The sequence below is a fragment of the Myodes glareolus genome, chromosome 2 (assembly GCF_982192425.1).
Source record: "Myodes glareolus chromosome 2, mMyoGla1.1, whole genome shotgun sequence".
NCBI lineage: Eukaryota > Metazoa > Chordata > Mammalia > Rodentia > Cricetidae > Myodes > Myodes glareolus.
In genome coordinates, this window is record NC_142027.1 from 39,516,880 (window position 1) to 39,534,573 (window position 17,694).

The window sequence follows — 17,694 nt, forward strand, 5'->3', positions numbered from 1 at the left end:
TGTCCTCCACTCTCTCTCTGGCTTCCAGCTCCGCTTCTGACTCCTAAACTCCTTTCCTGATCAGGCTCTTAAACTCCTTTCCTGATCACGCAGCGGGGCTGTTGTTTGGGATGGTAATCTGTAAGTTTTTTCCCCTTTGAATAAATAACCATTCTATTAATCATAATTCAAAACTGGTGTGGGATTGTTTGTGACTTACACCTTCAGCCCCCAAAGTCCAACCCCAGTTTTCCAAGGAGATCTCTTCTATTTCCGCATTCCAGGAGAATCCAGACATTCATCCTTGCTATCTAGCCTCTCTTGGGCTGTGGATTGTAGGTTGGTTGTCATGTACTTTACTTCTAATAACCATCTATCACTGAATAGAAACCATGTTTGTATTTCCGGGTCTGGTTTATTCACGCACATTTTTTTCTAGTTCTGTCCATTTGCTTGCAAATTTCATGAGATCGTTTTGTTTTACTGATGAGTAATATTTCATTGTGTAAATATATCATTTTTTTTAATCCATTCGTTGGTTGAGGTCCATATAGGTTATTTCCAGATCCTAGCTATTACAAATAAAGCTGCTAGGGGCATAGTAGAGTAACTGTCCTTGTGGTATGATTGAGCATCCTTTGGGTATATGTCCAAGATTGGTATAGCTGGGTCTTGAAGTATATTGATGCCCATTTTTCTGAGAAATCACCACATTGATTCCAAAGTGGCTGTACAAGTTTGCACTCACACCAACAATAGAGAAATATTATGCTTACTCCACATCCTTTCCAACATAAGCCATCAAAAGAATTTTTGATCTTAGCTATTCTGACAAGTATAAGATGGTATTTCAGGTCATTTAAATATTTTAATGTGTTTTTCCATGATGAGTAAGTATATTGAACAATTATTTAAGTGTATTTCAGGACAACTGAGATACTTCTGCTAGAATTCTCTGTTTAGATCTGTACCTTATTTTTTAATTGGATTATTTGTTATTCTGATGTCTATTTTCTTGAATTGTGTGTATATTTTGGAGATCAGCCTTCTTTCAGGTATGGGGTCGGTGGAAATCTTTTCCCATTCTGTAGGATGCCGTTTTGTCAAACAGACTGTGTTAGTTGCCTTATGGAAACTTTTCAGTTTCAGGAGGTCTCCTTTATTAACTATCAGTCTCAGTGTCTGTGCCACTGGCATTATATTCAAAGTAGTCTCTGTGCCAAGGCAGTCAAGACTACTTCCCAGTTTCTTTTCTATCAGATTCAGTGTAACTGGATTTAAAGAAGTCTTTGATCCACTTGGACTTAAGTTTTGTGCAGCACAATAGATATGTATCTATTTGCATTCTTCTACATGTTAACATTCAGTTATGCCAGGACAATTTATTGAGGATGCTTTCTTTTCTCCATTGTATAATTTTGGTTTCTTTGTCAAAAATCAGATGCTCATAGTTGTAGAGACTTATGTCAGGGTCTTCTATTTGATTCCATCTATTTGTTTTTATGCTGATACCAAGCAATTTTTATTACTATAGCTCTATGGTAGAGCTTGAAATCAGGAATAGTGATACCTCCATAAGTTCTTTTATTGTACAGGATTATTTTGGCTATACTTAGTTTTGTTCTTCTATATGAATTTGAGTATTATTCTTTCAAGTTCTGTGGAAAATTGTATTGGAAGTTTAATGGGGATTGCATTGAATCTGTAGAATGATTATGATGGTCATTTTTACTAATGTTAATCCTACTTATCCATGACTTTGTTTGGTGTTCTTCAGGGAACAACCTAAACTTTTCTTTGTTTGGGGCTTTCATTCAATTTTGATTTCAGAATAATGTTCTGTCATAGAATGAGCCCTATTACTGTTTAAATTTGAGTATTAATTTAAGTTCTAGGTCTTAAAGGCAACGGATACATACATAACTAGGCTTTTCTCTGGAGACTTCTTTTCATTACCATATCCATGTAATCACCTCTTCTTTCTCTGTTTGCATTGCTGCTTGGATTTAATAGTAGTTATATTCTGTTGGTTTTGTTCACTTTTCTCATCTGTCTATAAAAGTCTTTGAAATATCTTCTGTAATACAGACTTGCTAAACATGAACTGTTTTCATATGTGTCCAATGCCGATGAGTTTTATTTCTCTTTATGTTATGAAAGATAGCCTTGGTTGACACACTAATCTATGTTGTCAGTCCTTTTATTTTGATGATTGAAATATCGTACTGAATTTTATAGATTTTGTTGATGAATCTGTTACTTGTTTGTATTTATGCCTAAAGTTCTTGTTTGTAGATATGGCTCAGTGCTCCTTTTCCATAGTTTTCCATATTAATTTTCCCTATACACTTCATATTTAATATGAATAATTCTTGCCTACTCATATCTATGTGGCATCTAAGGCATGCTAGCCCTTAGATATCAATTTCCTCCCATAGATTTGGGCCATTCCTGGCATTATCTCAGAGGATGTGCTTCATATGTCTTTAGTTTTCATGCTTTCCTTTTGTACTCAGGATTCAATAGTGTCTTCCTTCCAAAAAACAGTGCTCCAGGTGTCTTGTACACAATATATTCTTTATTACAGTTCGAATATTCCATATATCTTCCTGTATTCTTCCTGTATTTAGTTCCTGGTATTATGACTTCCTCTTCTAGTACACTATTTATGAAGCTTCAAAATGAGAACTTTATCTGAATTGCTTAGCTTTTAATTCCTCAACTCTATACTGATACCTTCTGGTCTTTCTATTTTTAACTGAATTAATTTTTCATATACTGCATTGTTTTCCTTTGTGTGTGTGTGTGTGTGAGTGTATGTGTGTGTGTGAGTGTATATGTGTGTGTGTGTTTCTTTATGGTAATTTAAATACCATTTTAAAAATTATATTAAGAATTCACAAAACCAATTATTTTAATTCCTTCGTTGTGATTTCACTACTTTCTATTGTACATGACGCAATAACATTTGTTCCTCATGAATTTCCCAAATGAAGCTCTGTGATTGCCAACTCTACACGTCCCTTTACTTTTGCAAATTCAGTATATCAGCACCCAGTGGATTAAGCCCTAATATTTGGTAAAGATATGTTCATGAATATAAAGCTGGGAACTTTATCCTTCTAAACTTGAAGACTCATGATAACTTTTACGTGATTGTCACAATGCTTTAACAAAGTGTTGAGATAAAGGTAAAATTTCTTGGTAACTATATGCTTATTTTATGACCTTTGAGTGTCATGTTAATTGAGTTTTCAGAGCCTCTTGTTACTTGTTACTTGCAGATCTGTCCATGTTCTCTCTGCTTTGACTGTCAATTCAATCTCTTCCACCTGAGTGTTAGAATATTTGTCTCTCTCTTTCTCTTTTTTTCTCTCTCTCTTTTTCTCTCACTCTCTTTCTCTCTCTCTCTTTGTCTTCCATTTAATTTTTATTTTTTTCAAATTTTAAAGGTTCTATCTGCTTGAAAATTAATGATAGTGTTTGCTTAGGTTCTGGAAAGTCTTTTGTTGTTGTTTTTCTGTTTTTCTGTTTTTCTGTTTTTCTTTTCTTTTCTTTTCTTTTCTTTTCTTTTCTTTTCTTGTCTCAGACTTCCAAATAATGTCCATACTCTCACTGATCTGTGCTCTCCAACAAATAGACTGGAATTTTTTCCCAACTACTCTACTTTCAAATGTTTCTTCATTGTTTGGTTTTCTCTTTTTTTAATATATATATATAAATATATATATATATATATACATATAGTTGTCTGATGCTATTTGCTATTTAGTGACTTCCTCCTATCAGCTGCAGCCACTTACATGGGAGAAAGTTTCCCTTTTTTCTCTGAGTAAATGTGAGCATTATCATCCTTCTGTCTTTATAGCTTCTTTTAAAAATTTGGCTTGTGTTATATGACTAAGAACAGATAATATTGGAGATTGATTCACATGACTTTTAAAAACTGTACAATCTTCTGTTCTTGGAGAGAGCTCTGTCATGAATCACTGAAAATGGGAATGCATTTTCGAAATGCACAATGAGGCTATTTAGTGGCTATTTTCTCTATCTCTGCACAGATCTCTACATTATAATCCACTACATTCCAAACTACCTAGTATAATTTATTGCTTTGAGCAAAAAAAAAATATATCATGTTTCCTATTTCAGGTTACACTGCATGGTGCCTAAACAGATTTTGAAATATTTTCTTTATATCAATATAGTAACATCTATAACTGTAATACTGAGACATTAAACAGTTTGAAACAAAATATTCCTTTCATGAAACTAAAATAAAGACAATTAATTTTAGAAATAGGTTAAAAATAAGTACCAAGTTATGTTCTAAAATATAAATATTTCATAAACTTGATGCTTAATTAGTCCATTCCTTGATCAAAACAAAACAAAACACAGGCACATACTGAAATGCTTTCCACTTCACTCTCAAATCTAGTCTTGTAATTGAAATTTCTTCTAAGATGAACATCTCCTATACCATAGCTCAGATGATGACATCTGGGGAGAAATAGAAATTTCAGAAACTTAGATTCAGAGCTAACTTTAGCAGTAGAAACTAAAGCAAAATTTTTTTAAAAAGACATAAAAATATAATTAACATTTGACTCAATTGCTTATAAGAGAACATGCATCAAGAAAGCAATTTGTGCAGAAGATATAGTAAAGATTTATGCAAACTATAGCTGACATAGGAATGGAATTTTGTAGCACTAATTAACATTAGCATATGAAATACATTGAAGAATATATCAAATGTCAGTGAAGAAAGAACTTAATTTGAAGTTTCGTTTTCCAGGTGCTCATCTTGAGTTTTAGTTGAAGTCGATGCCATACCATGTACTGTAGTTTTTTGGAAGTTTTAGCTTTTATGAATTCTAGCCAAAATTATATTTAAAATCTCATTAAATCTCTATTTATTATATAATAAGTTTTTTTTTCCTAGGGTGATAAAATACATATATCTACTCATTCCTGGTGTGGGAGTATTCATACCATCAAAGCACAACTTGGTGAACCAAATGAGTTTTGTCAAAGTTACTAACAGTAATATGGGTAATGGGTTACATATAAGAACAGAAATTACTTGTAAAACTCCATCACCATAGCCCATTTCAGCAATGGTGACAGTTTATAAAAGTTCAGAACCTCGAACACACTGCACAACCTGAGACAAATGAACAGATTTGAATGTATCCTTTCAAAATAACTCAGTTTGTCTAAATCTCTTCCAGGAAACTGTTGATTTCTGCTTCTTCCAGGCATCTAGTCTGGTCTAAATGTCCTGTTTGCAGCTTGGCTTATCTGAAATTAATTCACAGCAGTCCTTATTGCATACTCTGAGTTGGAGAGAGTGAGTGAAATTGATCAGTTTCAGGAACTTTCTGAGCTACTTTAAATTATTTTCCTTCTGTCTTAAGGAGCTTTCCCCAGGAAATTGTATATTTCAATCCCACAGAAAACTGATTCACAGCACAACCTAACTCTGCAATTTCATATAAATCTGAAAAAATATAAAATAAGCTAGAGTTTGTTTTCCTTCTGAAATTACATTAATTTTATCTAGGAAACATTTTATTCTTTAGAATGATAACTGTTAACATTCATTTCATAAAAAGTATAAAATAATTTCAGAATAGAATTCAAACATAACAATTAGAAGAGATATTTGTCTTTATATTTTTTATAGTGGTTCCTGTAAAACATAATCACTGCCTTCCTTTTTCAGAAATGTACAGTCAAAATGTTAAAGAAAAAAAGAAGTATACAGTGTTGTGCCACTTAAGAATTGGTAGGAATTTGTTCAGGGCATGTGTCATTAGGCAACTCTGTCATTGAGTGAACAACATGCAGTTTACATTGATACAAAGTAATATATGATATCACAAATTATAATAGTAAAATCTTACAGGTGCATCCTTGTCAAGAGAGTATACCATAGCCTAATCCTCAATATGTGGTAGAGAATTGTACTTTACTTTAATGGAAAATATGATAATTTGAAAAATGTTTCTAATATAACAGGCACTAAAATTGTGAATAGATATTGGTAGCATAAGTAGGTCTAAAATAAGATTTCTTTCATTATTGAGACATCTAAAATACTAATATTCCATGTTCTCAGTTGAAGGAGTAAGTTTATGAATCTAACTATGGGAACAATTGGTCATCTTTCTTTTTTAATCTTTCATAGCAAACTTTTTGTAGTACCACAGCAGTGATCTTGCTTTAAAATAATATTTTCAGAGAGTTGAATATTCTGACAAATTTGCATCTTTTAAAATGAGAATCCCTCTGTTTTATTGAAAATCACAAAGGGAAATCATAAGAAGCAAATGTAATTTTGAAACCATTCCATTAATGGAATTTTAATGACAATATTTGATGCATGCTTGAAGAGAGATAATCACCTTACACACTCAGCTTATGAGAAAGGAAAAGAGATAACATTGCAAGAGAGATCGTTATGGCCAATGGTCAAACTTTCACTTGTAAAGAAGATCATCTGAGAAGGAATGAGTGATATTACGGAGCTAACATTGTGAAAATGGAAGGTAAAGTTTCCATTCTGTCTACTGTCCTTGACTAACCAGATTAAATAAGAAATGAATCATAAAATACATTTACTTCTGAGGTACCAAAGTTCCTTCCTCGTATCTTCTTTATAATGAGAAATGTTCAGAGTTAGTATAACAGAATTTCATAAACAAGTATGTCTATATGGTACCAATGGAAATGTACCCATTCCATAGTTGCTTCTCTTAAGTGGAGTAATGAAGTATAACTGAATAAACCTAATGAACAATATGTAAGATTCTATAGAAAAATGAAGGTTTTTTTCTATATGTATATAGGAAACATTTAACATCAGAAAGATAATTAACATGATTATGTTACTTCTTATAAATATTTCAAAAGAACTGTCAAGCGGTAGCTCAGCTCACCTCTATCTTGCAGTCCTCAACATTCTCTGTGAATTATGACTGGAATTTGAGGAGGAAAATATGTTTTTACACATACACTTAGTTTAATTTTTAATTAAGGTCATATATTATATCACAACAACTGAACAGATGGATAAAAGAATGTGAACAGAATATAGTGGCCAATAGTAAGATAATTTATTAGTTGCAATATACAATGTGATAGATGTAACAATGGGAGGTAATTTTTGTTTGTTTTTATACAGATTATTTCATCCAGTTTATCCTGATTACAATTTCCCTTCCATCACCTCTTCTCAGCTCCTTCCCACCTCTCCTCCCTCTGGATCCATCCCCATTCAGTATCTCATCAGAACAAAAATATCAGGCTTCTAAAAGATAAAAAAAATAACAAAATAAAATATAAGATGAAACAAAAACAATCAAATCAAAGTTGGAGAAGACAAGTCAATAAATAAATAAATAATCAAAGAGAGCCAAAAGAAAACATAAGAATTAGAGATCTAGTCCTTTAAACATTCAGGAGTCCCATAAAAATCCTAAACTGAAAGATATAGTATATATGTAGAGGACCTGGTATAGATACATTTAGGGTCTGTGCTTGCTGATTTGCTTTCTGTGAGTTCATAAGACTTTTGACAGTGCATTTAGAGGGTCTGATTTTCCTAGTGTCTCTCATCCCCTTTGGCTTTTTCTCTCTTTTCACCTCTTCTTTCCTAGGGATCCCTGAACTCTGAGGAAAGGATTTGATGTAGACGTCCCATTTAGAATTGAGTTGATCAAGGTTCTCTCCTCTCTCTCTCTCTCTCTCTCTCTCTCTCTCTCTCTCTCTCTCTCTCTCTCTCCTGACTGGCTGTGGGTGGGTCTCTGTACTGGTTTCCATTTGCTGTCAGATGAATTATCTCTGAAGATGTCTAAATAAGAAACTAATCTATGAGTATAGTAGAATATCATTAGGAGTCAAATTATTGTTACTTTTTTTTAGACCAGTAAGGAGCATTTGGTTTTACTCTAGTCTCTGGTTATTTGTCACCCAAGCAGTGTTGGGTATGGGTTCTATCTCCTGGACTGGATCTTAGGTAAAATCATTCATAATTTCTGTCCTTCAGTTTAATATCTATGCCTAGTTGAGAAAAGTAAAGTATGACCCATTATCAAGGACCATCTTAATTTCCAAAGCTAATCCTTTATCCTCCTAACTGGAGTTATCTTAATTTACAAAATGCAAGGGTTGCCTATTTGAAATCTCAGCTGTTTCATTTGATAGGGACTCAACATCAAATAAATTAGATCTTGTTTTACTATTGTCTGTGAATGGCCAATGGCAGAGATATAAGACAATAATTGTTAACCATTGTATGGAGTATAGTAAAAACATAATCAACAAGAAATAATGAACGGGTGAATTTTTTTATTTTAAGAGTTTGTATAATAATGATTAATGTGAATTTTAAGAACTGTATTTTTCTAAAAGCAATTGCTTATATATTTCACCTTTAAAGACACATTTAATTTAACTATGTATTATGATACCTGTGAGATGAAAATTTGAAATAATTTTTCAGGATTGCATCATTCATGTATATTCTAGAAATAAATACCAACTTTGTGTGATTATCTTACAAAATAGCAGGATCTAGTAAATATTTAGAAATTCTGATTTTAATAAAGAGTTAATAATTAAACCATTTTATCTATATTGTTAAAATTAAATATTAAATATTTATTTTGTTAAGCATTTTTAATATTAAAAAGTAGGATCCTAGAGCTAGGCCTCCACAGCAGAATACTTACCTAATGTGTATAAGGCTATATAATTAATCTCCAGCATGTACATTTGAAGGTTCATGAATTTGTTCTTCAATAGTAAATTTGTTTTGATCTTGCAGAAAGTGAATCAGGTGCTTTTAAAATAAACTTGTGGTATGACACTGGTGAATGACTATTTACTGGCTCAGTGGTAAACAAGGAATGAGCAAATCATCATAAAAATAATTCAAGAATTTGTCATTAAGTCAGTACACATATTGTAGTTGTGATCTAACTTATACATAATAGAGACACAAAAATGTAAATTAAATATTATATTTCAGAGCTTCGTAACACAGCAACATCTATTAAATGGCTTAAGTATAACATACTACTAGCACTAGATTCAAAATTTAAATATAAATAAATAGTACCATGACATATTTCAGTATATTGCAGCCATATTCAGTAGAAAGTACATGATAAAAACTAGTACATGAAGAAGGTTATTAAAATATCACTAAAATATACCTGTTTTGAAAGAATGATATGCCATCACACTAAGTATTATACTATTGATCTGATGAATGGTCTAAAAATATATCTTTCTTTTAGTTGAAAAATGTTATGTTCATCTTGAAGACCCAAGATTCGACACTGGAAACACATTCTTTCTGCTCTCATGCATTATCAGTTTATTGTACTGCATTGGGCATCAAAGGTAGCATCTACATGAAGATGTGGAGAGGCTATCACCTGAACTCATTCTCTCATCAGATCCCGGTGGCCCAAGTGTGGGACCCTATTTTATAGGGAAGGACACATTGTGTGGCGAGGTTAAGTGAGTTATTTCTGGTCACAGAACTAGTGAGCGGGTGAGCACGCATTTTAGCCCAGGCTCCAGGGTCCATCCTCCTTCTCACACTCCTCTACTCCCCATTGAATCAGGAACGGGAAAAATGTGGGTTGGGAAGAGAATCCCTGAATTTTAATATTCTGCTTGCTAAAAATAACCCCATACTATAAGATTTAAACCTACAAGCCATGCATGCATACATGTGTGTCCCCTGTGCACATGCATTTTCATGTAATACAGATCAGAACAGTATGATATTTCTTTATACCACACCACTTGGTGTCATAGTGACAGTTGAAATAATCTTATAGCCTTATCAAAGTCCAGAATGAGAAATGTATTGAAAAACATAAAAAGGGTTGAAAAACCTGGCGTTTATTTGTAAGGAGTATATAGCATTCTCCTCACTTGTTAATTACTTTCACCAGTTGAGCTTAAATGCTTCTTCTAAGTCTCTAATGATATTTGTCTTTTACTTGAACCTGTTACCAAAATTATTTTAACCAGTAGGTAAAGTTTTTACATACCTCAAGGAATCAAATACAGCATGTAAGTTTCATGTGTCACCTTCCTTGATAGTTGCAAGCAAATAGAATCTGAATAGCATTCTCAGTAGAGACCCTGTGATGGGATAAGTAGTTTGCTTATGTGGATAATCAGCGAAGGCAATTACATTAATTTGAAGATGGGAAGAAATGTCATTCTACCTTTATAATTGTGTCAGTCCTTTAGACCAAAATGGTGCATACTGACTGAGAGTGGATGTTTCTTTCTCGTTATACCTGCTTTTGCCCTGATCAAACTGATGCTGATCTTTTTATTTTTTAATTCAAGCCTAGGTATTTCTCTACCTACTGTCAAGAGATTTAGATAAAGCATCTGTTCTTTTTGACAAAATAAACTTGTAAATGTATTTTCCTCAGTTTGCCGTGCAGCATTTAATAATTCACCCCTTGAATTTAGAGTTTCTTGAAATGGGCTGAAATCTAAAAATATTTCTGGCAGAAGCAGTTATACCAGACATCTTAATTATTATGTTTCCAAGGAAATGACAGGCTGTGTAAGGGAATCTGACATGTCTCCCTGCAGCTATGTGCTTTTTATATTGGAACTTTAGGGTATTATAAATTACCCAGGCCCAAGACTGGCATAAGCACAGTGCTTCTGATTCAGACCAACTGCCACACACCGAGACTGGAGGTTAACCCCTTCAAATATCTTTTTTGCCTTGGGGTGCACTTCCCAAATATAACATTGCTGGGAGCACAGCAATTTCTAGATGGGCAGCAAAAATATCCATCTGTCTCGCTCCCCTTATTTTCTTGAAGCCTTGCTGTTTATTTGAACTATTAGAACCACACAAAAAGATCAAAGCAACCATTAAGGGTGCCACTGCAGGGGAAACTGGTCATAAGAGGAATGTAGGGGGGGGCGGCGGGTTTTCTTTAGAGCTAATGCTTTTCTCAGCTATTGTGTGATCTGAGTCCCTGCTTGCTCTCTCAAATGCCATGTTTCCACATCAAGAGAGGAACTTTTCCGTGCACCTGCTACCTCTCCCTTGGGCTGGGAGGAACTGAGTGATCTTTGAGTCAAGCAGCTGATATAACAGTGTTGCGCAGCCGATGGAACAGACTGACTTGTTAAAATGTTTCCTGCCAGAAGCTTAGCTCCCAAAGTACTACATACTCTTTCCGATGTTTCCTGAACCCAAGCTGCTGTCCTGAGAATGATTCCACTGCTAAAATCTACAGCCAAGCTTATTCCCACTGCTGATAAGGAAAAAGACAATAATTAGTAAACCATGATTCTTTAAAATGCCAGGAAGTATTAAAGAGAGACTATTTAAATTCAAAACCATTAAGCCTGTAGCATTATGTGACTGATGCATTTGATTTTTAAACTGAGAATAGTGTTGTATTCTATAAACGTGTATTTGCAAAATGCACTGTTATCTGGTGAGCAAAAGCAATGAAATGTTATGAAGAAAAGAGGAATTTTAGACATCTCTAGAAAGAGCTCAATTAAGACTTTGTATAGAGTGTTTCTTTTCCATAGAACATTGGAAATGTCTGAATGTTTTCCAACAAGAACATAAAGTAAGACAAACGAAAAGAACTTCTCTTGATGCCTCTTGGCCTAATTCACAGTGCAATTGTAAAACCAGATGAAATGGAAGCCATAGCACTGGTTAAGATACTGTACATTGCCAGGAAAAAAGAAATATTTTAAGTGAGAACTTCTTTTAATAGAATATTTAGAAATTCTGAAAGCACAAATCAACAAATAGTGTAGGGAAGAAATAATGGTTGATGTGAATTTACTAATAAAAGCACAGTTAAGAATGACCTTCCTTCCCAATGGAGTGCCTTGTCAATCTCATTGCTGAAAGCATCCTAGGAGATCCTTCACCACAATGACAGAGCTGTTACCAGGAGTCCTACCTGGGACATCTGAGCCTTGTTGATGACTTTATAAAAGTATACTCTTTACACATCTGCTTGATTAGCTATTTCAGGAGATTTCCCAAAGAATTTATCATTCCTTTTACCTATATGATAAATTTTATACATAGTTTATATCCCCAAACATAAGGAGCACAATTTTGAATAAGGAAATTAGCAAAAACAATCATAGATGTGATATTATACTAAATTATACGTCTCTACTACAAAATGTTTTTTAATTTTTGAAGAATATTTAATGTTATTTCAAATGATTTCAAGTGTTGATGTTCTCAATAATTCTGTGGCAAGCTATAATTAAATATTCTCATTGTCAACTAGAAAACATGTAGTAAATGATCTTAGCTCACAAAATAACATACTATACAATACGACTGAAAACTTTCTGGTTTTGTTTTTGTTTATCGGAGACAGAGTCTCTCTTTGATGCCTATGTTAGGGCTTCATGATCATGCTGTTCTAGGTAGCTAAGTCTCTACATGATCATAGCATCCAAAACAGCTAAAGTGTATATGTTGTATTTGTTAGTTTTAAAGTGAACAATGATAAAATAAATCCAAAATATTTTTATATCATTTGGATTATTTGGTTTAGTTTTCTTTGTTTGTTCATTTCAGCTTCTCATCCCACAGTCTTGGTTAGCCTAAAAGTCACTATTTAACTCTGAAGAACCTGCCTCAGCTTCCCAAATGCTAGGACTACTTAATGAGGAACCATTCCTGGTTTATCATATTTTGATATAATGAAATACCAATTAACAAATAAGGTGCATGCATAAAATTCCCTTTGAATTCTTGGGTCCTGCTTTTACATTTATTCCTAAATTGCAAGCCTCCTTCCCTGGACCAGTTTATGCTCTTTCCAGGAGCTTTGTTTCCTGATCATGGCTCATATTCTCCTCTTTGGAAAATTTGTCTTGGCAAAGGACACACTCACTCTCAAGAGAAATTCTGCATGCAGAGGGATAGCTGAAAAGCACCTAGTTATGCATATTATGGATTTTCTGCATCTTGGCTTTAAATTCTACCAAGAAACACAGGTAAAGCTCCAGTTTAGCCTAATAATTTCCTTTTATGTTTCCAGCATTCCTTTTATTCTGCCTTGCTTTTGTTTTCTGTAAACTAATTCACCTAACATTAGAACATTTGACATTATCTTCCTATAAAGAGTACATTTTTCTAATGATGAAGATTTTGACCATTTCTTATCCCTAGATAGTACACTATATTAGGGAAATCTGCCAAATATTACAATACAAGGTTAGATTATATGCCAGATAATTTGTTCTACTTAGTCATATGCTATGAAAGTCAACCTAAGGGAATTGAGGTAAATAATAGCTCCAAGAAGTAGATTTAAAGGATAATTTCATTCCTTATTATTTTAAAGCAATTGACATTCCATCTCTATATAATGGGGCATTGTTGGATTTTGTACTGGAAAAAGCAATTACTAAATTTATAACTGGTGATTAGAAAAATAGCAGTAGGTTTAGCTTTTCTACAAAATTAGAGGGAAAAGGTCAAATCACTGCAAGGAATTGTAGTCAGGTAACACTCTATCCCCGGAATAAAGAAACAAGGAGTACAGTGGGAACTTTGAAGCAAACTTACCATACTGTTTTAGGTTTAGGCTACTATTGCTGTGATAAAAAACCATGACAAAAAGCAACGTGTGGAGGAAAAGGTTTATTTCATCTTACCCATCTCTTACACATCTCTCTGGTCACACTCTATTTTGAGAAAAGTCAAAACAGGAACTCAAGACAGAATCCTAGAAGGAAGATCTGAAGCAAAACTGTGAAGTAATGCTGCTTGTCAAGCCTGCTCCATTATGTTCTGGTGGATACTTTATCCCAGCTCCCTGCGTTAATATACGGAAAGAGTCTAGGATGTTCAGGTGGAAGCTCCATCCAAGCACCTAGCATCCATATACCCAAAGAGTTTGGGATGTTCTGGTGGAAGTTCCACCCCAAGCCCTGCCCCCCTCATCTCTCTCCCAACACTGCTGCATCTCATAAAGCCCACCAGATGATAACCTCTTTCCAAGAGATACTCAAGACCTCTCCCACAGGATGCTTAAAATGCCCTTCCTCCAAAAAAACAGATATGTGGTTTTCCAGTGTTCTTTTCTCATATCCTCCCTGGAGGAGGGGCTGGAAAATCATCTGGGAGAGTTTTTACCCATTAAACCTGGCCTTTTTTATATTTCATCTTAATTTGGTTGTTTCATTGGCAACAAGGCTTATTGGGGAGCAAAAACTTTCACATTATACTACCAGGACCTCCTGCCTGGACTGAAGTCACACACAGTAGGCAGGGAACTCTCACACTAATCATTAATCAAGAAAATGCTCATTAGACTCAGCTGCAGGTCAATCTAATGGAAGCATTTTCTCATATAAGATTCCCTCTTCCCAGATATGTCTAAGTGTGTGTCAAGTTGAAAAAAATGAACCAGGACACAAGTGGTAGCATACAAGTCCCTAAAATATACAGACTCAAGATTCAACCCTAAGAACAGAATTTCAAAATTGCTGATATTGCAATTTTGGCAGGAGTTCAGATGAGAGCAGTAAAACAAAAGGAAAGGAAAACTTGGATTGTAACATTTTAGATTTTCTTAATGTCATCTTGAAGTTTCTGGGGAGGAGAAACTTCACACACAACCTTGTGGTGACATACAGATGATAAGAAATTGGTTGAATAAAGATGTGAGAGTTACCAAATAAGAGGCTAGAGCTAATGGCCATACAGTGATTTAATTAATACAATTTCTGTGTGATCATTTCGGGGGTTAAACTAGCCAGGTGACAGGACACAGCCCGCTCCCCTCACACAACAGATCGGTGCCTCAATGTGGTCAACTTAACTCCACGTAAAACCTGAGAGGGCTTGAAAAGGAATTCTATACACACAGAAAATACGGAGTTTAACACAGATTTTTGCTGTTTGCTGGCAGAGTATCTCAGCTTCTTTAAGAGAGATTTTCCTAATTTAGCTGTAGGAAAAAAAAAAGTGCTGAGTGCAGCTCCTACCTGGCGGCCCCAGGTAGGCCCCAGGTTCAATTTCAACCATTTTGAAATTGGAAAGAGGCAGAACCAACAACCAGAGTAGCTGCAATGCTCAATGCTTACCATTTTAAAAGCTCTTCAAGATAGTAGAGAATTACAGTCAATGCAATAGGACAGATTCAGACATAAAAGACCTCTAAATGGGACACAATATTGAATAAGTATATGGAGGCTTGAAAGATAAAAGTTATATGAGTATAGAGACTCATAAAATAAAGTTAATGCTTTAAAAAGAAGATAAAGTATTTAAAGAGACAGAGTAAAATAGCCATAGATTAAAAGAAATAAAGAGAAATAAGCCACGTAAAAATGGAAAATTCACAGAGAGTCTGGATTATATGTATTATAGTGTTTTCTTTAAATTTTTTGACTGTGAAGAAGCTAAGTACAGAGGGACATCTCATTATGTGGGCTGCCAAGCTAAACCAGAAAGGATATTATAAAGGTATTATGACTTCAAAATTTGGGCCTAAGGATATGATGCTTTGGAAAGGAAGTTTTTTGTTTGTTTGTTTGTTTGTTTGTTTTCACAGAAGATGAGAACCTGTGGATTGCTTCCAGACCAATAATATGGTTTCATGGACCCTGCCCTCCTGAAAGGTTGCTGTAGACACCCTCAAAAAATTACCTCATCCAACTGCCAACTGAGATGAACCTAGCATACAGGATACACCATGAAAGCCCTGATTATCAGCACCTCCATACAGAGCGAAGCAGTTTGGAGAGAAATAACTACGTTCATATTCCCAAATATTGTTTATAATTGTTCTTTTACATTCAAAGCAGGATATGATATAGATATGAATAATTTACATTGGTATAAATTTTACCTTAAATCTAAGGACAATCTTGTTGTATATATATATGTATTTCTGATCTTAATTAAGGTGTTATGATTATGTAGTTCATTTAAAAATGTAATGTATAATTAGAAAATATAGGTTGTTAATAGATAATCATCTGTAATAATGTTAGTTAGACTTTCTAGATGTGCATAGATATATTTCAGATAGGCATTCTTCATATCTTTCAAAGACTACAGAATAAGGCATTTAATGTTTTAATAACTTAGGGCTTTGTATGACAATGAGACATATCTGCTCTTGGCAGCACCAATCTACTTCAAGAGAAAGATGGGCATCAAAGAGGCTTCTTATGGAGTTGGTTAGTCATTTGGGCAAGAAACTGCTCTTGCCTGGACTGTTGCATAATCTGGACATAAAGAACACACAGAGAGAGGACTGCTAAACTTGCCTAAAGGTGAAATCGTCCTACGGGGTTCCTGTTTCATGAAAGAGTCTGTGAGACATTCTGCAGGATATAGAAGAAAATGACTGAACTGTCTTTAAAATTTCCTGCTTCAGGGAAAAGTCTGTTGGATATTATGGGCCTGTAGGTTGAAGATGGATGCCCTAATGAATAAAAGAACTTTGGGTAGCTGTACAGACAGTGAGATATCTCTGTCTTTCTAGATTTTTGGAAGTTGCTAACTTCTCATTTACTTAGGTAAAGACTCCTTCTGGAGTCTTTGATGGAGTTGAAGAATAGATAGATAGTGATAGTTTTCCTTTGTTATGACAAAAGATAAAATAGATATAAATATTGTAGCTGTAATTCTTATTTGATACCTGTTTTGTTATATGTAATTTTACTATGTTAAAGTGAAAGCCTTTCTTTTTTGTTTAAATAGAAAAAGGGAAATGGTATAGGAGGTCCTTCTGTATTTATGTTGCTTTCATTGGTTGAATAAAGATACTGCCTTGGCCTTTTGATAGGGCAGCCCTAAGGTAAGCAGGAAAGACAGAACAGAATGCTGGGAAGAAGAGCAGAGTCACCATACACCATGAATCTCTGGCTTGAGCCGGACATAGGTAAGAATCTCTCCCAGTAAGCCACAACCTCATGGTGACATACAGATTGTTAGAAATGGGTTGAATCAAGATGTGAGTTAGCCAATAAGAGGCTAGAGCTAATGGCCAGGCAGTGATTTAATTAATTCAATTACTGTGTGGTCATTTTGGAGGTTAAGGAAGCCAGGTGCCAGAATGAAGCCCACTCCCCTCACACTACAGAGAATACTTGTAAAAGAGTTGAAGGTTGTGATATGAAAACCTATTGTCAAGTGCTGTGAGCAGAGAAATTATTACATTTACTTTGAAATGGGCCTCTTTACTTACTTTTCACAGTTATTAAAATGCATGTAATATTATAACATATTACCCATCATAGCAGGTAATAACTCAACCATTCCTTAAGAAGCAGAGGTCTTTTTCCTTCTTCCTCAAACTAATCACTCTCTGAGTTTTACTGTAATTCACTTCTGTGATTTTGAATTTCACATGACTAAATTTTCAACACAGTATAATTCTTGTCTAAATTAATTAATCTAAATTAGAATATTTACAGGGTTTTTTTTTTGTTCTGAGGAAGCCACAAAATTTATTCTTTGAAACTCAAAGTAAAATAGAGTAATATTAAAAGATTGGACCTTTATAACATAATTAAGTAATGATGGTAGAGCCATTATGAATGGTATTAATAATTTATTGCTTGACCTGAAGACAAGTAATTGGTAATGTTTTGTCCCTTTCTACATTAACCCATGGAAATTACGCAGCTGATCTCCTC